The sequence below is a fragment of the Polypterus senegalus genome, chromosome 10, assembly GCF_016835505.1.
Source record: "Polypterus senegalus isolate Bchr_013 chromosome 10, ASM1683550v1, whole genome shotgun sequence".
In the NCBI taxonomy this organism is placed as follows: Eukaryota; Metazoa; Chordata; class Cladistia; order Polypteriformes; family Polypteridae; genus Polypterus; species Polypterus senegalus.
In genome coordinates this window covers 3,971,856-3,999,648 of record NC_053163.1, presented here as the reverse complement: position 1 = coordinate 3,999,648, position 27,793 = coordinate 3,971,856, and the positions used below count along the sequence as shown (strand labels likewise).

Sequence of the window (27,793 nt, the reverse complement as noted above, 5' to 3'; positions counted from 1 at the left end):
GGCCTGTCCCCTGTGGTACTCCAGTGTTGGCTCACACAGTCCTTGAGCCTCACAAACTGGTGATCTGCCTGACCTCAGGACACCACAGGCTCACCCATCTGCATATCTGTGAGCTGACCCCTAACAGGAATGGCTGGATGGTATTAAAGACAATGAAGGCATCAAAAAGCAGAATCCTCACAGTGCTTCCAGCTTTCTCCCGGTGAGACTAAGCCTTGTGGAGCAGAAAGATCATTTCACCCTCCACTCCCATCTTTGTCTGATAAGCAAACTGCCGTGGGTTCAGGTGTTTTGTTTTTTTAAGGTATTTTGTACATTAACAATTGTTAACATACGTCTTTCTTTCTCATTGTATTTTCTGAGCTTGTCTGCCAGTTTGTAAGAGTTCTGAAAATAATAATACAGCAAACAAGTTTACCAAACCTTGAGTTATTGTTAAAACTGGCACGCCAGACCTGTGACCGAGAGAGAGAAAAGCACTTCACTAAGGGTGCTGTGCTGTTTGCTCCCAACCTTAACCCACTGGAGTGACCCTGAGAGGAGCGGCTCGTGTCACCCATTTGCAGAGTGCACTCACTTCAATGACCAAGAAGAGCAGGTTCAGGACACTAAAGCTGATGTTTCTACCTAATGAGCCGCTCTACTCAAAGAAGCTTGCAACAGAAGGTGGCCATTGGAAGAGTTACCATCTACTAGCCATTCTGGTATCTCTGATGGTCAGGGTTAGGGTTCGTCCAATGGCTTATGTTCTTCTTTCTGTTTTGTTTGTTCATTTTCCATTATTATTCATTGTTTTTCAGAGTTTTTTTATACTGTTGTTCTTTTATTTTATTAAATAAATATTTATGTGTTATTTTATTTTATCTAGTTACTTAGTAGCTATATGTGTCTTGCTAGTAATAATACATTTTATTTATACACGACGCCTTTCTGAGAACTCAAGGACATCAAACAATAAATAAATAAATAAAAGACACAATTATAAACAACTAAAAACATCAGAAAATATCAAAATTAAAACCAAACGTAAGCACTGTAATCATAAAGAAAAGGCCATTTTAAACAGATGCGTTTTAAGTTTACATTTGAAGGATGAATATGATTTGATATTTCTAAGCTCAGTAGGTAACAAATTCCAGAGTCTCCTATGTTCCTTGTGTTTTGAAATTAAATCCCCAAGAGGTGGGCCACCCATCCATCATAGTTTAGGGGCCAGCTCAGCCTTATAAAGGCATGCTGGGAATTGAAGTCCAGGCGGTTCATTGGAGGTGGGCGAGTTATAATTGCTATTTGTTTTTCTAGTCCTCTGGTTTGTAATTTAGTTGGTCTCGTTTCTGAGATTACAGCTGTAGGATTTTGGACTGGGCATGTTTGCTGTTTATTTCCTTTTAGGCAAATCCCATTGCCTCCTTTTTAAAGCCATTTGTTATTGTTTCAGTTTTGTTAAAAATGTCCTCTTTTTAGGAAGATTCTGGTGAGACTTGTCAAGCTGGAGTTTTACAGTTTCACCGTTCTCCCTGTTTTGAGGCTTTTCTGTGACGTTTGACCTTTAAAAGCCTCCCGTTTTTCCTATCCACAGGAATGAAAAATCCAATAAGAAACAACCTTAATGTATTTTTGGCGTCTCCTAGAGAACAAGGAGATCAGAGAGAAATCAAATGGAGGCATTTTCTTTTGTCTCCTGTCTCTGATTTTTCTCCTGAGAAAAAAAAAAATATCCCAGTAGTCGTGCAAATATCTCTCGAGTTTCACCAGACATCTTAGCAAAGGCTCAGATTTTCCAGGTAGTGTCTTGACATTTTTTTTTTTTTTGCAGTTTGAAAGTATTTGCATTGGGTGCACAGTAATATTTAACATGTATGGACAGATGTTTGTGGCAATAAAACACTTTACTACGATTACAAAACTGTAGTCTTTACTTTTGAATAATACTATTAGTTGCTCAAACTTATATTGCTGTGCTCCAGTTAGGTCACACTAATTCATGAAGAGAAGGTAGGTAGTGTGGAATATGAGGTTAAGACTTCAAACTGTAGTGTTCAGATCCCACTACTGACACCATATGACCAAAAGAAAGTCACTTCATCTGTCTGTGCTCCAATTTAAAATATAAAAGAATTCTAACTGATCATAGCTCGAATGTTGTAAGACAATTTGGATAAAGGCATTAGTCCAATCATATGTACAATACATGGACATCTAACTTTACAGTTGTTGGAATACTTTTGGCAGACACACTTCATGTGCTCTCAGCTCTTAGAAATTTCATACATTTTAGATGGCACGTCAACAACTTAGCAAAGAAGAAAGAGCAGCGCGTCGAAAAGAGACCCAAAAGAGTTGGAGAGAAAAGAAGTCAAAGAAGAACAATAATAACAATCTATGTGCAAATTCTGAAAATGAGGAAATTAATAATCAACCTGGACCAAGTGGAATTGAAAACCTTGTAGGTCCGATTGGGGTCAGAAATAAAAGACTTCATAAAGACGTTAAAAAACGTTGGCACAACACACATGCAGAGCAAGTTAAAGAATTTGAAAGTAGTAAAAAAAAAGAGAGTAAAGATCGCATTAGCACAAACAAACAGAGATTATTACTCAGTGAAATAATGGAACAGCAAAAAGAGATCGAATATATGGACATAGGTGATATGTCAGAAGTATATAGATACTGTAAGGCTTTAAAGTTTAAGTCGGAGAGTTGTAGATCGTCTAATTCGTGTTACCATCAGGGAAAAGTCGTGTTTCTTTCCAATGAAGAGGCGTATCCACGAGAATTAAAAGATTTGTTGTTTGGTGAAAGTGAAATCCCGCGAAAGAAAATTTTAAGCCCAGCGAGACAACTCCTTATGCAAAGAGATTTGAAAAAGTCCCGCCCACATCTAAAACATTTACAACCATGCACATGGGTCAATCATTTCTCATTTGTGTGAATGCTATTGTCAGACACAGTTCATGTAGAGAGAAAGAAATGATATTCACTTACGTGCAGTTGGACGCTGCATTGTCATAATGTAATTCCAAACACGGAATCAAAATTCAATGCAATATTGACGAAAAGGTAAAAGCGAAAAGACATTGAATACATGGACATCGGTGATATGACAGAAACATGTAGATATTGTTTGGCTTTAAACTTTAAGTCGGAGACTTGTAGATCGTCGAATTTGTGTTGCCATCTGGGAAAAGTTAGTGTTTCTTCCCAATGAAGAGGCGTATCCACGAGAAATAAAAGATTTGTTGTTTGGTGAAAGTGAAAGCCACAAACACTACAGGCAAAATATCCGAGTCTATAATAATCTGTTCGTGTTTGCATCAATCAATGCTCAAAATGTAGATTTACATGATTCAGGACCATACGCTACGAGAATCTGTGGTCCCGCAACAATTAAAACTACGACAAGTTTAATTTCGAAGAAACCACAATTCGGTCAGGTTATATATTTATAATCACGGAGAAGTGATGCCACATAGAATTGAATGAGTATGTAACAATTCCCATGAAAATAACAAGTCAAGTTGGGGAGCAGGCACTGATACAGCACGTTGCCGCATACACTACACGACAAAACAACTCGGGATCCCAGTTTGCAATCCCCCAGGCAGACATGTGGTCTAATCCCACCCTCCAGAAATGACCCTCTATCCAGGTGTTACGTGGGTGACCCCTTCGCCTGGTCCAGCCACTCAGGTCCCCAACAATGAGGATCTTACAAGCCGGATCACCCTTGAGGAAATGCGCCACATGGCCGTAGTGCCGTAACTGACGCTCCTCCACAATGCAGGTCATGTGCCTCATTCGGGACTCCATGAGCAACACAAAGTCAAACCAACGGTACCCAAGTATTTTCCGGAGAGACACACATGATGGAGTCCGGTCTTCATCTCAGGCCACTGGATAGCGTCCATGTCTCGCAACCATATAGCAAGACAGGAAGCACCAGGACTCTAAAGACTTGGACCTTCGTCCTTTTGCAGAGATATCGGGAGCGCCACACACCCCTTTCCAGCGACCTCATGACCCCCTCATGCTCTCCCAATCCGTCTATGACTTCATAGGAAGAGTCACCATTCTCTCATTCATGAAAATAACAATCTCTTCAAATTTTATATCTGGTTAACCAGATATAAACCCTGGGGGTGGGCGAGCAAAGCGAACAGAGGGCAGAACCCCCTAGTTTATAAGTAGAAATAAAATATGAGGCCTTGAAAGAGATTAAGAAAAGAAAGACGTCTTACAAAATATGACATGCTTTTTCAAACTAAATTTTTGATTTTGACTCCATTGACGTCAGGTTTATCTGGTGTCACTTTGTGACTTCTCCTGACATTTTAAGACAAGTTGATTCTTAAATGAAACATAAATGAGAATCAGTGGTGTTGTACAATGGCTGACCCTGTGCTCTGACTGCCAAAGGCCATGTGAAAGCACAGTTTCCCCCTGGGGATTAACAAAGTATATTTTAAATCAAAAATTTCTTTCAAGTGCCATAAGCCATCGAAGATCAGCCTTTGAGTAATACATTTTTACAATGGGTAGGCTCAGGATCTACTGGAGTGAGGCCTATTTTGGGACAGGACAGTTAGGATTCTGGTCTGGTTTTTCTGTGGCTCTTTTCGAAGGCCTCACCTTTTTTTTGCCATCTGTGTGCTGCTGCAATCACAATTAATATCGACTGAAAAACTGCACACCATGGATCGGCTCTGTGGGCTTCAAGAATTCGACGTGGCAGGCGGCATGAAATCTGAAGAAAGGGTTGGACAACTGGATCAATTGCCGTCCTTAGAAATGAACCTTATTCTTACGGAGAATATCATGATGAAGGTTTATTTCCCTCTGAAGCGCCCTGGTCCATGTTCTGTCCAGCCCCTGCTTAATTGCCTTATTGACATAAGGAGTTGGATGGCATTAAATTTTCTAAATTTTAATGAGAACAAAACAGAAGTCATGCTATTTAGACCCAATAGCACCAGCGGGACCTTCTGCATTGACCTTTTCACTGTGGCTCAATTTGAGAAATCCACGATCACAAATTTAGGTGTGAAAATGGATCCCACTTTAAAACTCGATAGCCACGTGAACGCAGTGGTATAATCTCGCTTTTTCCAGTTGAGGTGGCCGTCAAAAATCAAACCTGTCTTGTCTAAGCGCAACCTTGAAACAGTGATCCACGCTTTTATAACCTCTCGTCTAGATTACTGCAGTGCGCTTCTTTATGGAATTAGCCAGGCCTCCATTGCTCGCCTACAGCTGGTGCAAAACGCTGCTGCTCGATTTTGAACTGGCACAAGAAAGGATGAGCATGTTACCCCGATTTTGGCTTCCCTTCACTGGCTTCCAATTCGTTTTCCAATTCATTTTAAGATCCTTGTATTTGTTTTTAAATCCTTTAATGGTTGTGCCCCTCTTTATTTGTCGGAACTCCTTATGTACCGTCTGTCTCGCTCTCTCAGGTCAACAGACCAGATGCTTTTACGTGTTCCCAAGACACGATGCCAACTCCGAGGTGATCGAGCTTTTTTAGTTGCAGCCCCAAAACTCTGAACGATTTGCTGTTCCACGTTAGGCAGGCTCCTTCGCTAGCTGCCTTTAAATCATTTTTAAAAACACATTTTTACTCTCTGGCTTTTAACTGAGTGTGGGATGTTGGCTAACTGTATACTTTTTATTAAGAATCTCCTCAGTTCTTATGTGTTTATGTGTTTCTGTTTCATTTACCCTTTGGTTTTGTGTGTCTGATATGCTGGGTTTTTATCGTACAGCACTTTGGTCAGCCGTGATGTTGTTTTTAAATTGCTTTATAAATAAATAAATAAGTTCTTTATGAATCAAAAAACACAGAACAAAGAAGACATTCATCGGTTTTACAGTTAAGTTTTACAGTTTATTGAAGAGTCAACAGACAAATGAAACAGCGAAGGTAAAGTAAAGGGAACAAAACAAAATGGATTTGAAAACAAATATGAGAAAAACAAGAAAAACAAATTCAAGGTGCCTTCTACAGTATTGAGGAAGTAAATTGGGACAGTCGTAGTGTGAGAAAAGGCCAGAACATTATGAGGATGGATCCTCTAGTGAGCAGTCATGGAAAAAAAAAAGAACTGCTCATTACACCGTTTCTTCATGAGGGAGACAATTCAAACACAGAAACAGAGAAGAGTCAACAAGTGAAAAATGACAATCGAATAACACCAAACAAGTACAATCGGGATGTACACTCTCACGGGACAAGGCAGAATGGACTGATCTCGACTTAGTACTCCACCCTCAATCCACAGTTAGCTGTGACCTGTTAGCCACAGGGTATCCACCGTGACAGCTTCCCCAACTGACAGAAGTTACCAGCCGGGTGGGCTACTTATGAAACAAGCCAACGCGGGCGTCTGGAGAACCAATTCAAGGCTCAGTGTGGGAAAGCAGTGGCCACCAGAGGGGACACAAAACATTCCAGGTGGCACCAAAGCAAGAGGCTAATTTCATAAGACGTATGAAGATCTCTGGATGGCAGCAAAGGATCCCAGGAAAAGATTTCCAAGACCCAGCTCTCCATTTGAATTTGGCCCTTTCAGTGGCACCATATATGCACAATATTGCTTTACTATGCACAATAAGGGCACTTTGGGCTGTAAACAGTAATCCGTTTGCAGTGCAAGGAGTGCGCTTTGGCACTCCATTTATTACCAATACACAGTATGGACACAAGTGTATGCAGAGCGTCAACAGACATCAACTACATACTTAACATCAAACCGTACAATACGCATGTCACATGCATTTACTGCTCAACAGCTCATCAATTACACCATTGATGTGCTGAGCTTAATTAACTAAACACATAATGTCCTACTGCTAGTGACTGCATTTACATACTCATTATTAATACTTAAAATGAACAAATGTCATTACACCACACAAATAAATACAAATAGAGTATGCAACGCTTGAAATGAAGAACATCTCATACACATCATAATAATACTAATACAAATGAATTGTAAACTTGTAAACCATAATTTTCACAAATGCATTCATTCACAATGTGAACAATAAACATAAAACCATTTGCATATGATTTGCCTCCATTAAAAGGCACTACAGTCTGTAAAAAATACAAACCTAAGCTGCAAAAGCGGTTCACTCATATGAATTCCTGAGGCGAAAGTGTGTGCCCCCATTTCCCTAACAATTATTATGATTTTGCTTTGCATTGCTGCAACATAAAAAGAAACGAAACACGCAAAAGCTTCCTCTTCCTCATTTTGATGTCACTACAGTGTAAATCTGATGTTACCCGCTCATAATGAAGCGGCATCCTGTCTGGCGCTGTTTCCTGCCATGTGTCTAATGCCCATGGGGTAGGCAACACCCCGGGCAACTCTGATTTGAATAACGATGAGGATGATGATGTCATGCCAATAAGGTATCATTTAAGCAATCATTATTGTGAACACAATAACATCATGCACATATTCTGGCAATAAATCCATCCATCCATTTTCTAAACCTGTTTAATCCCAAGCAGGATCACTGGGAAGCTGAAGCCCAACCCAGCAAGCTAAGGGCACAAGGCAGGAACAATACCTGGACAGGATGCCAGGGTGAACACACACACACACACACACACACACACACACACATCCAAGTAACCTGCATGTCTCTGCAGAAACCCATCTGGATATGAAGAGGACATGCGTTAGTCGGGTAATGTGTCAGGCCAGGTCCAGACTTTGCTCTGCGAAGTTACCTTGTAGACTGCAAGTACATGGTAATGGCAAATAAAAATAACGTCCAGATAAAACCATTTCAAACATAAAACCATAGTGCGTTTTGATGCCCCCATTGGGGTTTCCTTGTGCCAGGAATCACACCAGCTCTTTAAAGTTTCAAGACACTCATTCACTTCCAAAAATGAAACTTTCCACCAGGCACACCATTTCTCATTATTTTAAAATCATCTTTAAAACATCTACTTAACATTTTTTTTATATGTGTTGTGCAATGAGGACCAAGAAAGAAAAAATGAAATCCCATGTTTTCAGGACAACAACAATAAAACGTTTTTGATATTAAATTGAGACTAAGGTTATACAACGGCAAACGATGGGAATAAAAGAAAACGAAATCTCGTGTTACTCGGGTCACGTATCCAATTGTTTGCTCACCACATGCAAGACGCGTGGATTTTATGCTCAAAAAATAGACAATTCTGGAAAAATCAGCACACATCATGAATGAGAAACACTTTCTCACAATACTGTGCTTTACAAATGAAGACAGGACTCTTGACCAGACAATATAGTATTATATAAACACTGAATGGTATTTTAGCATAAAATGCACGTGTTCTGCATGCTATGAGTCCTGGATAGCTGACACGTGGATTACGCAATACAGGAAATGGGAATTTGATTTTTTTTTATATTGTTTGCTGTTGGTCACTACTCTACCTCACTTTTTAAACATTTGTTAAAGTTTTAACTCATTATTACAAAACACATGGGGTAAGCAACCAATAAATGGTATCATTTCTGGGGAGCGGATTCCTTTAAGGAGTTGCATGAATCTTCAGGAATAACAACAGGACAACAAGGAGTTCACATTCATGCAATTCCTACTTTGTGGTGTCCACTTTAAATCTAATTGACTGAAATGTATTGTCTGTACTGAAATGGGAAATAAAATTCTTTTAGAAAAAAAAAAATCTTTCTGATATCAGACCTATCCCCGGATCCACACACCACCGGTGTTTTGAAATCTGAGGTGATCTGCAGAGCAACCGTCCCTGAACGTGATGGAATACAGCGGCTAGTAGACCTGTTTATTTCTTTCTTATTATTACCCAGTGTTTGACAACCTGAGAATCATTCTCAATGACACCTTCTGGATTGCCACCCTTTAGTAAAAATGACAGCATTAGGAAAATTTATGTTGCAGCAATGCAATTGGCAGGTCTGAAAAGAATAAATGAATCATCTGGATAATTAGCTCACCTTTGGTCATATCAGGAGGCTCACTTTACCAGAATCTGTGTTTTTAAGGAAAGGAAGCTTGTTAAACAAGTTAAAGCAAATGCAGAACGATAGGGGCAGAAGTTCTGTTGATTTAAACCTTCAAAAAAGAAAGTTTATCAGGAATCCTCAGTTGGGAGGTAACTTAGATAGGTTATAAAACAAAAAGGAAAATTGCAAAGAGATTGGCATCCTTTAACCATCCCTTCTGTCTTAGTCACATTTGCCTGCTGCTGGACATCAGCCTCCATGGAAAGTGGCATCTGGTTGGCGTATTCAGGAGACCAACTGGATCTGCTTTTATTCTGCTAATGAGAAGAAAAACAAAGAGAGTGGAGATAAGGAACTGATTGGTTGGAGTTTATTAATCAAGTCACCCCAACCATTTATTAGATAGATAGATTTAAGTGGAAGGCACTATATGATAGATAGATAGATAGATAGATAGATAGATAGATAGATAGATAGATAGATAGATAGATAGATAGATAGATAGATAGATAGATAGATAGATAGATAGATAGATAGATAGATAGATAGATATGCTAGTGTTTCAATTATTTGGACTTGACATATCAGCAAGACTTCTCCATTTTTTATGTGTCTTGTTGTCACATCACTTAAAGCCATGTTACTATTCTAGTCAGGCTCCACTTAAGTGAAGCTTTGTTGGGGCCTTCAATATAACTCCACACAATTCTTACTAAAAGGTGTGGTCGTCATATTGTCACAAGTGCAGAGAACAGACAGTCAGTCAATCGTCTGGTCATAGCACCAGCTGTGAAAACTTGCGAGACAAAGAATGATGAAGAGGAGGCCCCAAGCAAGCACGTCTTTGACTGAATGGAACCCACTTGATGTGTCACCAGTGCTGTGTTCAAAGTGAAGCTACTAAAAGACACATTTCTAATTTCTGTGTCTCATTTTTATGGCTGTATTTACCTCTTATTAAGATATAAGAAAAAAAGATTTATGGGCACCCTCAACCTCACCTCACCCACCAACAACCCACCACCAAATCTTATCACATTAAAAATTGTTTGCGTAGTACAAACTGATTAGGGAGTTATGAGGTATATATATATATATATATATACATATACATATACATATACATATATATATATATATATATATACCTCATAACTCCTAATCAGTTTGTAATATATATATATATATATATATATATATATATATAAACAAAACACAGGAAGGTCAGGGAGAATAGCAAAATGCCAACAAAACAAACAGGAAGAGCAGTCAGCCTGTTAATTCTCACCGTGGTGCACACAAGGTGGATGAGCAGACGTGGTGGTCTTCTCTGAACTTCAGGAACCATTCCAGGCTATTTGCTCTCTTATGGATTGGGGGGAATATCATCATGGCAGGCATGGTCTACACAACTGTATTTGAGACGGGTCTGAAAGAATAATCAGAGCAAGTTCAATAAAGTATGGACCAGAGTCCTGTTTTCATTAAAACAGTTTGGAAACCGTATGCCAGTTGGTACTGCATGAGCACTATGTTTTGGCATCCTCTCCTCGAGTGAACTCTCACTATTGATAAGGGCGTATATATGTAAATATAACTAGAATTGTGAGAGACACAAAGGTGCAGTGGTTAGTATTTCTGGATTTGAATTTTTGAATCAAATTCAAGCAGTCTTTGACAAATTCATGACTCTCATTCCTCTAACACTCTGGTTTTCTTTCAAATCTTAAATTCAAACAGGTCAGATTTATTGATAATTCTAAACTGGACTGCAGTCCAATTGTGTACTTGAGTGGACTTCGCTGGCCCATCCATTGACAGTTCTTGCTAGGTGGACTTGGGCTGCTTGCTAGAATGCAGTGGAAACAGGAGATTCAAAAAGTGAATTATGCACAAATGTGTAAAACTTTAATGATAAATAAAACACTTTAAATTTGCCCTCGCTGTGGAAAGGCCAAAATATCGTGTTCTCACATACATTTGAGTCTTTATTATTGATTTAAATGTCACAGCACACAAAAGCATTTTGTTAGCTTTGCAATAAAATGTGATCAGTAGGAAAGGGTGATGTCGAGGATAAACCGAAAGTGATAATGGTCCTATGGATAGAGGCTGGAATGGGTGCTGACATAGCACTGCCTCTGAGGCCCTGATCAGTGGCGTGGCTTGAGTTCGTGCCACTTGTGTTTCAATTTTCTGCCCTCCAAGATATCTGAATATGTTAACCTATTTAAATCAAAAATTAAGATGACATATAGAGAAAAATTAAGATACATTTTGCATAGATTTATTCAAATATTGAGAAACAGCAATAATTTTTCACATATAATTTTTTATATGCATCAACTACACAATAAAATAGTAGAGATACACTGATATGCCGTGTTCTGATTGTTAATTTAATATAATTACGCTGCAAAAACCAGAACCAGTATGGTGTACAAGTGATAGGTGGGGATGAGCAAGAACGCATTCGGATTGATAACAAAACAAAATTATTAATTGTAAATGAGTCATTTATCTTCCTAGAAATTATTATCGGTGTCATGTTTAAGTTTATTTTTGTTATTGCCTCATACATTTCAACTGCCATGTCTGATGCCGTCACAGAAGGACAGTCTGAAAATTATTTTTGAAGCATTGGTGGATAAAAATCAGAGATTTTGCCTTTTTTCATTCATGACTGATATTTTTCCAAACCCTGCTGCTGGCACACGAATTGTACTGAGAATTTTGGCCAATAATACCCACCTCCCCCTCAAAAAATGTGCCGCCGGAGGTGGACTGCCCCCTGTGCCCGCCCCAAGCTACTTCATTGGCTCTGAGTGGGTGAAGCTATAAATAAGCCTTATTTTGTTTAAGGCATCAAACCATCCATCCATTATCCATCCCGCCATATCCTAACTACAGGGTCACGGGGGTCTGCTGGAGTCAATCCCAGCTAACACAGGGCACAAGGCAGGAAACAAACCCTGGGCAGGGCGCCAGCCTTCCACAGGGCATCAAACCAAATATGTCTAAAAACATACACATAAGGAACAATATAGGAGCCATATCTAAATCTCATTTTACTTAAGGTTGCTGTCCATTTATGGTTAAATGTGTATCCATAGGGTGCTATAAGGGAGCTTTATATATTTATATATACAGTATATATATCCATCCATTATCCAACCTGCTATATCATAACTACAGGGTCATGGGGGTCTGCTGGAGCCAATCCCAGCCAACACAGGGCGTAAGGCAGAAAACAAACCACAGGCAGGGTGCCAGCCCACCGCAGGGCACACACACACACCAGGGACAATTTAGGATCACCAATGCACCTAACCTGCATGTCTTTGGACTGTGGGAGGAAACCCAGGCAGACACAGAGAGAACATGCAGACTCCATGCAGGGTGGACCTGGAAAGCAAACCCGGGTCTCCTAACTGCGAGGCAGCAGCACTACCCACTGCTCCATCGTGCCACCCATATAAGTCTCAAATTACTTAAGACAGCTGTCCACATGCAAATAAAGCCAAACGCAAGTGGCACTATAAAAAAGCTGTGTTTCATTTTGGTCAATTCAACAGTCCACATATGGATTAAAACTCTCATGTGAGGCACAGTAGAAGAGCAATATGTAAGCCTCATCTTGCTTAAGGAAGCCATCCATGTATGGACTAAGCTGTGCACGTGGGACGCTATAAAGCAGACATGCCTTAGATTCACACATGCAAAAACGCACACGTAGTTACAGTAGCTATATTATGTTGTGCAGGTAAATCAAAATAACAAACTGGTGAACTTTAATGATAATACAGGTAGAAAAATCTCAATATACATCTGACAGAGTGTACCACGTCAGCCATCTCCTCACTTGTTCTTATGCCCCCCCCGGTATGAGTGGCGCCCACGCAGTACTCCCATTGACTTGTTATACTACACCAGTAGACCTGGTTTGGCTGTTCACTTCTCATACGTGTGAATTACGTTTGATGCTGAAAGAGTTTAAGAAATGGCTGGGGAGCCTCAGGGAGAGGTGTAGGGACCAGAGCTGTGTAGTTCTAGCCGTCTACCAAGATCTCATCTTTTATTGCATCAATGTTTGCATTTATTCTAATGATGTATAAAGTTTTAAACCTGACAACCACCAATGAGTAGCTTTGAAAGTCTTGGGTTGCATAAGATGTTGTTTGTGCCTCCTAGTAGGGTTATGAATCAGCCCGACTGGCCTCCATCTGAGCATAATGGAGGTGTGTGTGTGATTTATTGGTACCCATTGGTATTGGAATCACAATGCCTTATCAGTGTCAGACCCCAGAAATGACAATTGGGGGGAAAACTCATAGAAATTAAATAGAGCCTTCAAGAAGAGGCCGTGACAATGCAGAAAATGTGTAAGCTGGGTGTGTTTCTTCATGCTCTGGAGACTGGAAGACTGAGCGGCACAAAAATGAAAGTTCCTCAAAGAGAACAGCAATGACTAGACACTTTTCACAATGTTCCCTCTCTGTCTTCATTCACAGTGAACTTTATTGCAAGTGGAATTCTAAAAACAGAAAGACAAAACAAAGTTCAAAGACACCTGCAAGATCTTAAAAAGGGACCATCAGGAAAGCTTTTGCATTCAGAAAGTGGGTGGGGAGGATACAATTAACAAGAGAAGGGCGTGAAGTCACAGAACCCAGAGGGAGGGCGGGCTCAGAAAACAACAGCCTTCAGGGTGAAAAAGTGGCAGGGGGAGGCAGTGAAGGAACGGCGAGGAGCCACCACACTTGTCTTCAGGCGTTTCTCAGATTTATTTAGTAAAACTTTTTTTCCTTCCTTGTACAAAGTGTTAGCTGTTAACAACCTTGAGCCTCCTTTGTCTTGTAAGAGAAGCTGAAAACATTGATATTTTCATACAAAAATACTAAAAACCCAGCTATTTACTCAGGCTTTGTATGTAATGTTTTACAATCTTATGGTTTTGGGATCGAACCTTATTTTAATATTTTTCATTATTCAATTATCATGTTATTATAATTTCTTTTGTTATGCATAAATTCAGCTTATAAATGTGTTTTTAATAACCAATGTTACATTTGTACAGCACTTTGAATTGTATTTGAGATGTTTGAAGGTCAATAAATGAAGTCTGATCGATTGATTGGCGCCTGCAATGCATGGAAAAAATAAAGGCAATGGTAGTTTTATGACAGAAGAGCAACCTTAAAATTGCTGGTTCTTCAATGGCACCTTATGTTTCTTTAGTGGGTTTTGTGCTTCCATTTAGGAGAGATTCCAAAGCACTGGAAAATGGCAAATATCATCCCATTATATAAAAAGGGTGACAGGGCAGATCTGAACAACTACAGGCCAGTAGGCTTAACATGCATCACAGGAAAATTAATGGAAGGAATTACTAAGGATAAGATTGAGCAACACATGGCAAGGACGGGACAGTCAGCGTGGCGTCAGAAGAGGGAGGTCGTGTTTTACTAACAGGCTGGAATTCTATGAGGAATCAACAAAAGCAGATGATCAGAGTGGAGCCGATGAGATTATTGATGTGGACTTTCAGAAAGCATTTGATGAGGTGCCACATGAGAGGATGGGCATCAGACTAACAGAAGTGGGAGTTCAGGGTGATGGTGCGAGGAACCTCCTCAGAACTGGCCGATGTTAAGAGTGGTGACCAGCAGGGGGCAGTGCCTGGGCCATCACTATTTTTAATATATATAAATCATTTAGATAGGAATATAGCTGGTGAAGTTTACAGATGATACCAAGATAGGTGGATTAGCAGATAATTTGGAATCTGTTATATTGTCACAGAAGGACTTGGATAGCAGACAGGCTTGGGCAGATTTGTGGATGGAGAAATTTAATGTCAGCAAATGTAACAAATTACACATAGGAAGTAAAAATGTGAGGTCTGAATACACAAAGGGAGGTCTGAAAATCGAGAGTCCACCTTATGAGAAGAATTTAGAAGTCATAGTGGACTCGACACAATCAGCTGCCAGACAGAAGCCATCATGAAAGCTAACAGACTGTCAGGTTATATAGCGCCTTGACGTGTGGAGTCCAAGTCACAGGAGGTTCTGCTCAACCTTTATAACACACTGGTGAGGCCTCATCTGGAGTTCTGTGTGTAGTTTTTGTCTCCAGAATACAAAAGTGACATAACAGCACAAGAGAAGGTCCAGAGAAGAGCGACTGGGCTGATTGAGGCCTACAGGGGATGGGTGATGAGGAAAGATTAAAAGAGCTGAGCCTTTACAGAAGATGAAGAGGAGACCTGAGTGAAGTGTTTAAAATTATGAAGGGAATCAGTCCAGTGGATCAAGACGGTGACTTTAAAATGAGTTCATCAAGAACACGGGGACACAGTTGGGAACTTGTTAAGGGTACATGTCCCATAAATATTGGGAAGTTTTTCGTTACACAAAGAACGACAGAAACTTGGAATAAGCGACCAAGTAGTGTGGTGGACGGTAAGACTTTAGGGACTTTCAAAACTCGACTTGATGTTTTTTTGGAAGAAATAAGTGGAGAGGACTGGCGAGCTTTGTTGGGCTCAATGGTCCGTTCTCGACCACGTTGTTCTAATGTTCATTTCTTATCAAAGCGCCATTTCATGCTGCAGCAGGTTTGTTTGCATATGAAGCTGGTGTTTTGTGCTGTAAATAATTTCCAAATATGTACAAAAGAAACTTGAAATCTTTGCTGTATGTGCAGAACATTAACAGATTAAGAAAACTGGACTTGGCCTGTTTTGTTGTATTCAGAAATAGTCATTTTAAAATTAGGACTACCCACCCTTTAGTATTTCACAAATCTGTCACCATCTTTTTCATGGTTATTTACTATCTGGAGCCTACAGATCTAAATAAATAAAAAATTTCTTCCTGGACCTTCTGGGAAACAAAAATGGTTACTCCTGCAGCATCGCTCTGAAGAACCGTCCCGGCACCTTCATTTTTAAGGGTGTAAAGTAGGAGCGCGTCTGTGGAGGGACTCAAACGACGGTACCTGTGACAAACGTTTGGCTGTTTTCATTGATGATAAAAATAGGAGTTCACGTTTACAACGTCTACACAGGAAAAAAAGAGATAAACAACTACAGTATATCAATTTTTTTTGCTGTAACTTTTTTAAAGCATCAATTATATTAATAATGTTTGTTGGGTTTTTTTTATTTTACATTTCTTTTTATTTTTTGTGATGTCTTCCTGCAACGCTGATTTCTACATTGTTTCCTGGTTACAGCCATTTTTGTTCTACACAATGGAAAGCCCCGCTCCAGGCCAGCACTGTAAGAGGCATCAGAAATACTGAGGAGTTCCCACGGTGTGATAAAATTCCAAAAATTCATCAAGTAACACTTCGTGTGCTGTAATAACTCAATAACTAGCAAAAACTCGCATTTCAAAAATGCCACGTTATGCGTATTGTTTTCTTTTGCTTCTCACTCTTCATTTTTGTTTTCCTTTCGCAGCTCCTTGCGGCTCTGGTATTAAATGGTGGTCCACTTTCTCTTTCACGGCACCGGATCACCTCAAATGTCCGATAACCTAAAAGTATCGTTATCGTCCTGTACCCCCGCGTATTTTTGTTTCTAAATCTTTGTAGTTTGACTGGGCAGGTTCACATTGATGACGATCGAAATTCACGCTTAAAATTCAAACTGCCAGGTCGGTTATTCAGAGTGATGCCACAGATGGAAAACGCTTTTGGTTCCCAAAAGACCCATCCTCGTGAATTTTCCTGAAAGAAGCTTAATTTTATTTCTTTAGTTAACAGGCGAGATGACCGGATAGATAGTAACAGATTTGAGAAATACTAATGGATCGTGCGCTCTGTGTTGGCTGGGATTGGCTCCAGCAGACCCCGTGACCCTGTAGTTAGGATATAGCGGGTTAGAAAATGGATGATGGATCGTGATTTTCAAAGTGCTATACTCAGGTTTTGTTATTCTGTTATTGTACTGCTATGGCAGAGCATACATTAAATATGTTCTTTTTTCTAAATATAAGGAAGTTGTTCAAAGCACAAAGAACGATGGCATATGTAAAGAACCCGTCAGTGCAGAATGAAATGGCGCTTGGTCAAGGGACGGCTCTATGAAGAACCACACAACCCCTTAAAGTACCATTGCCATTAAAGAATGGTTAAAGAGTGCGGAGTAGACATGGATACCGAACAGCACATCGCTTTCTTTCTTTCTTTCTTTCTTTCTTTCTTTCTTTTTCTTTCTTTCTTTCTTTCTTTCTTTCTTTCTTTCTTTCTTTCTTTCCGCATTTGTAAAAGATCCTTTAGCTAGCACGACCCCAGTGCGCGGAGATCCGTTTATAAGTCCAGAAGTGAAATGCCTTACTTCTCGTTTTTAATCATTCCGTGAATATATGAATTGAATATTTGAATACATCATTACACCTGAGATATTTTTTTTCTAATTAATTAATCAATAAATCAGCACAAGTATTTCGGCGAGCCTGCGCCTGTCTTTACCTTTAGTTCTGCTGGCGTCCCTTCCAAGGTGGGTTCCTGCCTGCTTGTCGTCTGGTGCCGCCTGGATAGTTTCGCACGGATGAAGAAGGTCCCGAGAATCGATGTTAAGGAGTTGCAGTAGTTTCGCCAGCTTGCAAATGGCTGCTGATGTCGGGAAGCGTTACTTTGTGCGTTTAACCTAAAACACGGGGAATTGATACAAATGTTAAAAAATAAATACACAGATTAAAAATATTTATACCCGCAGTCCGGCGACAGCAATGGTCAGTTCTGCTATGGTGTGATACTATTCACGAACAAAATATGAGGCTTTATGATTCGTACAAATGGCGTTAAAAATAATTAATAAATACAACATCACAGCCTGACTTTCACAGTTCTTTTCGACAACGCGATCCGCCACACGCATTTTGTTATGTACGCTATCTAAGTATTGGTTATTAAGTGCAGGAGTACAAGCAGCAGGGCAGTATATAGGCTACGAGGGACGTACAAAACGTTTCCGCACTTTTATATTTTCGTTTGAAACGGTGAAGGCAGAAGCAGTAGTAATTGGGCATTAAAAAGTCAGTACGACGCTGGGAAAATTGCATCGCAAATTTAAGATAAAAAATTTGAAATTCTTAATAAATAGAGTTAAAAATGCGGAAACTTTTTGAATGTCCCATAAGGAAAATTTATTTTAGTGTGCTGAGTTACTTTACTGTAAAACACAACAGAGGTCTCTTTAAATTTTCTTCTCCGTCCTGATTTTTACTTTTCTCCAGCGGTTCTCAAACTTTCGTATTTCGCTACCCCTTTTCTACCTGGAATATTTCTGCGCCCCCTGTATAATATAAATAGCTGAGAATAACCCCTGATACAACTAACAAATGTATGATACTCGAGCGGTGTCGCTGTATCCTATCATTTTTACTTCCATAAGATGTGCATGTGTTCGGCTAACTTCGATTAAATATTTGCAATGTATTCTTTTAAAGTGCTTTAATAACTGTTAAAATGCCTTGTGTGTTTTTGGTAGTAATTCTAATCCCAAAAACAAAGAATAAATTATTTATTCTTATTTATTTTTTTTATGTAAAGAAACGATTAACTATGTTTTAATTTTTAAAAATCTCGTAAACGAGGACACCGATGAAGTCAATCTGCGCCAGACAAACGTATTTCGATCGACAAATATTATACGGCTCAGCTGTTAGTTGTATCATGAGAATAACCCAATACGCAGTAAATTATTTAACTCAGTTTGGCAATATTGGCTACGCTGCCAATGTGGTGCAGTCGCGCCGCATTATCACCTGATCTACTGTTACCCGATGTTCGCGACAGATACCGACACGTCTGGAACTTTCTGGATTGAAAATACGCGACTATAAAAACAGCAGCAGCGGCGCCGCTCATCATAGAAATAAACTTCAACTAGAAAAGGAGTTCAGAGTGTCTCTCGAATATCAAACCAAACCTGGACAGGCTGTATACTTTAAAGCAGGCAAATATTACTCATTAGATCTATAACCTTAGAAATGTTTAATTTTAATTTTAGTTATAATGTGATTAAATGCTTGCAAATTTAAATTTGAAATAAAAATGTAAAAAATTTATTTTGATGCCTTGTTCATTTATTCGACGCCCCCCTTGTACAGCTTCACCCCCACCCCAGTTTGAGAATCGCAGCTTTTATCTTTGAAAAGAAAAGTGACGACTCCATGCAAAGATGGACCTTTTAAATAGTCATGACACACGGACTGTACTTTCATTCTGGATAAAATAAATGAGCCATGAACCATGAGCTACAAACTACTTGCAAACTGAAACGTCAACTTATGTACACGACAAGCAACGTTACAAGAAACATGTAACGATTATTCAAAACTTACTTTTGTCCAGGACAGCCACCACGCTTCTCATACCCGTACGACACTGCATGTTATGCCTGCCTGGTGCCTGCGCGCTTATTCCGTACTTACAGGGTTTGCCTACAGCTGCAGTCATTGGCTGCCCGTTTCATATGAATATGCATAACATTATGCAGGAGCACCTGGAAAACTGTACGAACAGGTGCAATGAGAGTTTATTTAAACCGGGCGTCCAGTTCCTGCCTCGTGCCTGATGATTGCTGGCTTAGGTTTCAGCCTCCCTGCACACCTACCTGCTCAGGATAAAGCTGGTTTAGACGATGCATGCTTGGATGGATGGGTGGGTGGGTTGGTGCTGTTGCCTCATAGTTAAGGGCACCCAGGCTCAAATTCAGCCCCTGTCACTTTCTGATTAGCGTTTGTATTGTGATAAACGGCTGGCAGCTCAATCCGGCCGGGACGTCCCTGAAATGAAAGAATGGAGGAAGGCAGAATTTTCAGGACACTGCCTCCCCCAGAACACTAGGTGGCAGCTCCCCTGGACAGTAGCTGTACCCCGGATACCCTCAGGGCATCCTGGGACATGGAGTTAGATAGATAGATAGATAGATAGATAGATAGATAGATAGATAGATAGATAGATAGATAGATAGATAGATAGATAGATAGATACTTTCGCTATCTCAGCCCTGTTGGGTGCCATGGGAAGGACCTGGGGGAGTCGTGCTTCCCTTATAGCCTGGAAGTCACGAGGACAGAAGCCCTAAAGTACTTCCAGGCTGATTAAAGAACTTTAATTGTCTGTTTGACCTAGAAGTACTGACAAGTCACATGGATGATAGAGCAGAAGCACTTCCAGGTCAAGAACTACATAAAGGACTGCTGAAAACCCAGCAAGTGAGTCAGAGTCGGGCGGGCATCCTGGGACATGGAGTCCGTTTCCTCAGCCCTGTTGGGTGCCGTGGGTACCGCCAGGGGAAGCTCATAAAGGACCGGGGTACTCCTACTTTTCCTACAACCCGGAAGTACTTCGGAGTCAGGAGGACGGAAGCCCACAGGCTACTTCCAGGCTGCTTAAAAACGGATGATGTGTCATTTGACCCAGAAGAAGAGGAGGAACACTTTCGGGTCAAGGAATAGATAAAAGACTGGTCGAGACCCAGCAGATGAGCGGAAGTTGGGAGGGAGTGTGACGGAGCTGCTGGGAGAAAAGGATTGGATTGTTGTGCTTATTGATTATTGAGAATTGTGGATTGTGGTGCTTTACACTTTATTGAAGAAAATAATTAAAAAATTAGCTTGGTGCTTTTAAATGTGTGGTCCTCTAGCATCCACAGTATGTACTTGTTTATTTTTATTTTTTTGGTTCTACTCATGGTTTCACACCAAAGCTGCATATATTAATAATATATACTATTTTTCAAAGGTTTCTCCGCCTCCATTTTTTTTGGTTATTTGGTTATTACAATAAATAAATTAAAGGTGAACACAAACATCATTTCAGAATGTCTGTATCATATTGAATTCTGCAGAAAAGTCTGCTGAATTTACAGGGTTGAAGATAAGGGGAAAGTAAACGCTATGGTTGCCACCTTTTGGCTTGAAGAAGGCACAGAAGAAACTGAATTGCTTCCTGATGCTGACGCATAGCACAGGTTCAACTGAGCCCCAAATGTTTTTGCTGATGATTTTTGTTTGTCCTCACCATTTGATGCTTCTCTTTTTGGTGTTCAACAATAATCAGTCAGCATTGAGGAATTTCACTTGTGTTGACACCGCTCTTTAATCATAGGAATGTCCTGGTGAAACCTTTTACCATGTTTGTCACCAAGACTGCAGGGATGAAGTCCAAGTGTGAAGGCAAAAAAATTAATCTTTAGTTCCATGTTCTCATTCATAATTTTGTTGTCAACCAGCTTGACATACACTCTTAAAAATGAAGGTACCAGAGCAGTTCTTCAGAGCATTGCTATAGAGGAAATGTTTTGGTACCCAAAAGACCCACCACATGAAGGTTCCAGAAAGAACCTCAGTTTAATTAGATCCATAACAGGGCCCATATAATGAATAACAACAGAGAGAAGGTAACAGATTTGTTAAATATCAGTGGGTTATTGATGTGAGCTAGATCTCCTAAGGCACATACAGTACGTCTCAAAAAGCACTTCCAACAATAGAGGGGGATACACCGCCAAACCCTGGCAAGATAAATGGGCAAACACAGAAACATTACAAAAATAAGAAGGTTTTATTCTTCACAAAAAAATGTTTTGTCATAAAATAAAACTCAATGGAGCAAAAAGGCAAAATGGATTTATCTAAAAACATGAAGAAACCCAAAGCCAACATAATCCCAATACAGAACCCTAAGGCAAAGAAATCAAGAAACACATTCACAGAAAAAAACACAACAACTCACCAAAGCTCCCAGAGTGCATTCAAAATGAATCACCAGAAACTGTGGGACATCCTCTGTATTTATGGGGTGGAGGGCAGATCATGGTGGTGACTGGCTTGTTGAAGGCAGATTTCTCACAAATGTTTTTCTTCAAATAGAAAGTACCATTGGCACATACAACAAGTGACCAGGTATTGTGGTAGACAGCAGGACTTTAAGGTCCTTCAAATTTCTTTGAGATGTTATTTTGGACAATCTGGTGAATGGGAGGGACAAGCTTGTGGGGCTGAATGGCCTGCGGTCTTCACATATTTTCTAAAATTCTAAAAATAGATAGATAGATAGATAGATAGATAGATAGATAGATAGATAGATAGATAGATAGATAGATAGATAGATAGATGTGAAAGGCACTGTATAGTATAGATAGACTAGCAGAATACCCGCGCTTCGCAGCGGAGAAGTAGTGTGTTAAAGAAGTTATGAAAAAGAAAAGCAAACATTTTAAAAATAACGTAAGATGATTGTTAATGTAATTGTTTTGTCATTGATATGAGTGTTGTTGTCATATCTATCTATTTATATATATATATATATATATATATATATATATATATATATATATATATATATATATATATATAAAATAGCTGCGATTGGCAGCGGAGAAGTAAAAAGAAAAGGAAACATTTTAATAATAACGTAACATGATTGACAATGTAATTGTTTTGTAATTGTCATGAGTGTTGCTGGCATATATATATAAATATATATATATACACACACACACACAGACACATATATAAACATATATATACATATAAACATATATATATATATATACACATCTATACACATATATATACAGTTATATATATATACACATATACACACACACATATATATACATACTGTATATACAACATATACATATCTACATATATACTGTATATACACATATATATACAAATCTACATATATATATCTACATATATATATATTAGGTGGGACTCGATTAAAAAATTAATCCAATTAATTAGAGGCTGTGTAAGAATTAATCTTGATTAATCGTATGTAATCGCACGTAATTTGCCCCAAATCGCAAATGTTTTTTTTTTTATTTAAAACGGTTTTAGTGGGCGACAGAATCAAATAATAGACATGGACATGAATATTGTAAACTGAAGCTGTTTTAATTTCTGAAAAAAAAGCTTTTAAACTGCATTTGAATTCAAAACAGAAACAAAAATATCATCCCTGGTTAAAATTGGGCAGACTTAAAAATAAAGTGGTAGTTTAAGTACTTTAAGTACATTTTCAGAATAGTATTGTCTTTAAATAATAATAACCAAAATTTCAACATAAAGTGCAGTTTTCTTCTTAAAAAATAAGTCAGAAACATAAAAGGTAATTTGACCAGCTTACTCTTTAAACTCTGAGTAACATTAGCCAAAATTATTTTGTACATTAGGCTAAAACAGTGTGATCATTGAACATTTTGTAATTAGATGTATTTAGAATTACTAACGGTCACGGAAGTCCAATGATCCCCAGTAAGAGCCACAAAGTCCGCTTTCTGTAATGCATCTAATTTTGCTTGCTTTTCAGTGTGCACAAAACCATGCTTTTATCAAGGCTTCGCGGGTAGTCGAAATGATCAGTCGTAGGAACGCGCTTTATTCCGACTCTAACATTTTTGTAGCTGTGATGTGTGCATCAGTGTAATGGATGTACCAGGAAATCATGCATTGACAAAAGTTCCCGTTTGCTTGGAATTGAAAGTGTGATTAAATGCGTTATTTTTTAACGCGTTATGGAGTACATGCATCGAAGCTTCTCAACTGTGCTTGTGCTAAGAAAGGGAAAATTTTAAAAATAACGTAACATGATTCTGCGTTAACCTAATATTTTTCATACGTCCCAAACCAAGGAGATGGGAAGGTAAAATGAATCGGGTAGCGCGTACATAGTCAGTACACCTCCTCTCGGGAATCGAACCTCGAATGTCGCGTTAGAGGCGAAGACTCTACAATTGCGCCACCGCTTGTCTATGCTAAAGTATGTATTGTAGATCGGGCTATAGATATACATTTATATATATATACCCGTGTATCGAGTGGAGAAGTAGAAGTTATGAAAAGAAAAGGGAACATTTTAAAAATAACGTAACATGATTGTCAATATACAGTAATTGTTTTGTGAGTGTTATTGAATGTTGCTGTCATCAAGGATTTGATTATCATTATTTCTTTCAATCAGGCTCGTATTTGTACGATGTGTTCAAGTTACATTCCGTGTTTGTCAATCGTTGTAAAGATAAGAGGTTTCATTCATCGATTAGTTCCTTACTGCATCAATAAACAGCTCGTCTTCCTTTTTATCTGTGATGTGACAAACTGCATGCACGGGTTTTTTTTTTACGCTGTCTTCCTTTAGCGGGACATTGACTTTTTCCACCGTGTGCTTTGTTTCCACAGTAGCTGCATTTATGAATATGCTTATCAGGCGCTTCATATTTTTGCTGCCTTTTCAATTGTGTAATTCGGTTTTGTTCAGCTCTTTGGAACTGTTGCTTTTTATCTGTGCACTGTGTCAGTTCACGTGAGCCACTCGGTGTACTTGCATCGAAGGTTCCCAGCTGTGCTGGTGCCATCTCGTGCTATGTCCATAGCTTTATTTAATGTTACCTTAGTCCTGGCACTTAAAACTTTCTCTGGCAGTTTCGCTGAGTTTGTGTCAAACACCACCCTGACCATCTCATCTTCCTCTCCATAAGCACAGTCCTTCACCCGTGAATATTTACCCGTGGCAGTTTGCTATTGGATTGCCGCTGACGGATGGCCTTATATGGGCAGGCACTAAATTACAAACGCCAGCGCAGCCTGTCTATGAACTTAATTTAAAGTGTAGGTTTACATCGTGCTTTGTTTCCGAAGTAGCAGAACTCGCTTCTTATTGTTTCGCTGCCTTCTCAATTACATAATGCATGTTTTCTTGAGCGCTTTTTTGAGGTCTTTCTGGTTTTCTATGTACTGCGTGATTACTTGGTAGGCGTGATGATGTCACACGAAACTCCGCCCCCACGGCGTTGAAGCTCATCTCCATTACAGTAAATGGAGAAAACTGCTTCCAGTTATGACCATTACGCGTAGAATTTCGATATAAAACCTGTCCAACTTTTGTAAGGAAGCTGTAAGGAATCAACCTGCCAAATTTCAGCCTTCCACCCACACGGGAAGTTGGAGAATTAGTGATGAGTCAGTGAGTGAGTGAGTGAGTCAGTGAGTGAGTGAGTGAGTGAGTGAGTGAGGGCTTTGCCTTTTATTAGTATAGATAGATAGATAGATAGATAGATAGATAGATAGATAGATAGATAGATGTGAAAGGCACTATATAATGGATAGATAGATAGATAGATAGATAGATAGATAGATAGATAGATAGATAGATAGATAGATAGATAGATAGATAGATAGATAGATAGATAGATAGATAGATAGATAGATATGTTAGTGTTTCAATTATTTGGACTTGACATATCAGCAAGACTTCCCTATTTTTTATGATGTGTCTTGTTGTCACATCACTGAAAGCCATGTTACTATTCTAGTCAGGCTCCACTTAAGTGAAGCTTTGTTGGGGCCTGCAATATAACTCCACACAATTCTTACTAAAAGGTGTGGTCGTCATATTGTCACAAGTGCAGAAAACAGACAGTCAGTCAATCGTCTGGTCATAGCACCTGCTGTGAAAACTTGCGAGACAAAGAATGATGAAGAGGAGGCCCCAAGCAAGCACGTCTTTGACTGAATGGAACCCACTTGATGTGTCACCAGTGCTGTGTTCAAAGTGAAGCTACTAAAAGACACATTTCTAATTTCTGTGTCTCATTTTTATGGCTGTATTTACCTCTTATTAAGATATAAGAAAAAAAGAGTTATGGGCACCCTCAACCTCACCTCACCCACCAACAACCCACCACCAAATCTTATCACATTAAAATTTTTTTGCCTACTACAAACTATTTAGGGAGTTATGAGGTATATATATATATATAAATACAGTATAAATACAGTATATAAATATACTATATACAATAATATAATAATACTATACTATGGAAGGCTGGAATATATATATATATTGGCAGATTGCTGGGGTCCTTACCTGGCCGGGATGCCTGGAAGGACCGGAAGTGGACATTAAAAGCTTCCAGGACACGAAAAGGGCAACCGCCCTGGACAATAAAAAGACTACGGGAAAAGAGGAAAAAGGATTTACCTCATTGGGTCCCGTAGCCACTGCCAGGGGGCGCTTTAAGACTCATGGAACCCGGAGAACTGTCACTTCCGCCACACCACACAAGATGGCGGATGAGCTTGCCATGGACGCCCGGAGTGCTTCCGGTGCAAAGGGCAGCACTTCCACCACACCAGGAAGTGCCGCCAGAAGGCTATCATCAGCCACCTGAAGCACATCCGGGTGGGAATAAAAGGGACTGCCCTCTTACACTCGAGGAGCCAGAGTTGGGAGTGGAAGTAGGACGAAGCTCCCAGGAGGAGATAGGCGGCCAGAGACTGGGGAAGAGAAGGGATTATTGTGGTGATTTATTTGCTGAGTGCATTGTGTAGTGTTTGGGACTGACAACCTGTGTTTATTGATGCAAAATAAATAAGTGTGTTTTATAAAGATGTGGTTTGTGGCTGGTGGTGTCCGGGTAAGTCTCAAAAAAAAAAAAATAAATATATTTATATATATACACACTCACCAAAGGATTATTAGGAACACCTGTTCAATTTCTCATTAATGCAATTATCTAATCAACCAATCACATGGCAGTTGCTTCAATGCATTTAGGGGTGTGGTCCTGGTCAAGACAATCTCCTGAACTCCAAACTGAATGTCAGAATGGCAAAGAAAGGTGATTTAAGCAATTTTGAGCGTGGCATGGTTGTTGGTGCCAGACGGGCTGGTCTGAGTATTTCACAATCTGCTCAGTTACTGGGATTTTCACACACAACCATTTCTAGGGTTTACAAAGACTGGTGTGAAAAGGGAAAAACATCCAGTATGCGGCAGTCCTGTGGGCGAAAATGCCTTGTTGATGCTAGAGGTCAGAGGAGAATGGGCCGACTGATTCAAGCTGATAGAAGAGCAACTTTGACTGAAATGACCACTCGTTACAACCGAGGTATGCAGCAAAGCATTTGTGAAGCCACAACACGCACAACCTCGAGGCGGATGGGCTACAACAGCAGAAGACCCCACCGGGTACCACTCATCTCCACTACAAATAGGAAAAAGAGGCTACAATTTGCACGAACTCACCAAAATTGGACAGTTGAAGACTGGAAAAATGTTGCCTGGTCTGATGAGTCTCGATTTCTGTTGAGACATTCAAATGGTAGAGTCAGAATTTGGCGTAAACAGAATGAGAACATGGATCCATCATGCCTTGTTACCACTGTGCAGGCTGCTGGTGGTGGTGTAATGGTGTGGGGGACGTTTTCTTGGCACACTTTAGGCCACTTAGTGCCAATTGGGCATTGTTTAAATGCCACAGGCTACCCGAGCATTGTTTCTGACCATGTCCATCCCTTCATGACCACCATGTACCCATCCTCTGATGGCTACTTCCAGCAGGATAATGCACCATGTCACAAAGCTCGAATCATTTCAAACTGGTTTCTTGAACATGACAATGAGTTCACTGTACTAAAATGGCCCCCACAGTCACCAGATCTCAACCCAATAGAGCATCTTTGGGATGTGGTGGAACGGGAGCTTCGTGCCCTGGATGTGCATCCCACAAATCTCCATCAACTGCAAGATGCTATCCTATCAATATGGGCCAACATTTGTAAAGAATGCTTTCAGCACCTTGTTGAATCAATGCCACGTAGAATGAAGGCAGTTCTGAAGGCGAAAGGGGGTCAAACACCGGATTAGTATGGTGGTCCTAATAATCCTTTAGGTGAGTGTAATGTATATATAATATAGATAGAACTTTCCTAAAGAGAGAATTGGACCCTTGAGGTGCCCAATCCTCTCCTGCACCA

General features: G+C 39.7%; 1 long non-coding RNA gene across 2 annotated transcripts; it reads right to left on the bottom strand.

Moving 5' to 3' along the window:
• Positions 1-5,862: 5,862 nt before the first annotated feature.
• Positions 5,863-19,463, bottom strand: LOC120536550. Of its 2 annotated transcripts, none has more exons than XR_005635143.1 (4): positions 19,358-19,463; positions 17,481-17,658; positions 10,288-10,428; positions 5,863-9,313 (listed from the first exon to the last, which is right to left on the bottom strand). It is a non-coding gene; the product is annotated as an uncharacterized LOC120536550 (long non-coding RNA). The 2 variants fall into 2 exon arrangements; XR_005635142.1 differs by having other exon boundaries at positions 5,863-9,316; positions 19,358-19,462.
• Positions 19,464-27,793: the final 8,330 nt, after the last annotated feature.